Source organism: Cynoglossus semilaevis, chromosome W (assembly GCF_000523025.1).
Source record: "Cynoglossus semilaevis isolate Cse_v1.0 chromosome W, Cse_v1.0, whole genome shotgun sequence".
NCBI lineage: Eukaryota > Metazoa > Chordata > Actinopteri > Pleuronectiformes > Cynoglossidae > Cynoglossus > Cynoglossus semilaevis.
The window spans coordinates 5,479,483-5,480,489 of NC_024327.1; positions in this window are offsets into that span (position 1 = coordinate 5,479,483).

Consider the following 1,007-nt stretch of genomic DNA (forward strand, 5'->3'; position numbering starts at 1 on the left):
AGCACTCGACCCATTGCACCTACATTGGAATACTCTAAAAGATTCCTCCAGAATAAAATGTCAAACCTAGTCCCTTGAAAATAGACAAGAATCAGTGCCATTTTAATTTTTAAAAAAATGATCAGATTACAGCAGATCTCTATCTGTTGAATTGAATTAAACGTCAGTAAAAATTTTAATCTTGGCGTTAAAGCTGTGAACAGTGCAGGAACGGGACTTAAACGGACACACAACAGCATTCTTCGCTCATGATTGTAGGTTCCTGTGCCCTTCAAGCTCTGCTACAGCTCACTGAAGCTGTTGACATTTTGACTTCAACATTCTGCTGAAAAGTCAAGTAGGCACATATTTTCACTTTTTTACAATTTCCAACGTTGTCAGCGTCCCTTCCCTCTGTAGCTCAAGGAAAAGAATATTTTTGCTTTGAGAGTTTATTGCCTTGTGCAAATCAACGTCAGCTTCCTATTTCAGTGAAAAGGGCTGTCAAGATATTGTAAATACATTTATTCAATCTTTACAATATGTTCATTGTATTAAGTTTCCATATCAATTTATACTGTTTCTTTTTGAATGCTGTACTAACAGGATAAGTACTAAAGAAAGGTGTACATGCTGATGGTTTACATAACAGGATGGTGTATGGTACGGATGGCACTGACTGTTACACTTGGAGACAGGTCACAGAACTGGCCTGAACCAGTTTCTCTGCCCAAATAATGAGGAAACATCAAATAGGAAAAGAACAACAGGAAAAGAATCCTCAGCACATGTACATGTGACAGTTTGCCCGAGCGGTCCGGAGGCAAAACACAAGAGAATGATTCTCCAGGTGGTACTGTATGTGTGTTTGTTCCACACATACAAAATCAACCACTTTACAACAACAACAACAACAACAACAACAACAACAACAACAACAACAACAACAACAACAACAACAACAACAACAACAACAACAACAACAACAACAACAACAACAACAACAACAACAACAACAACAACAACAA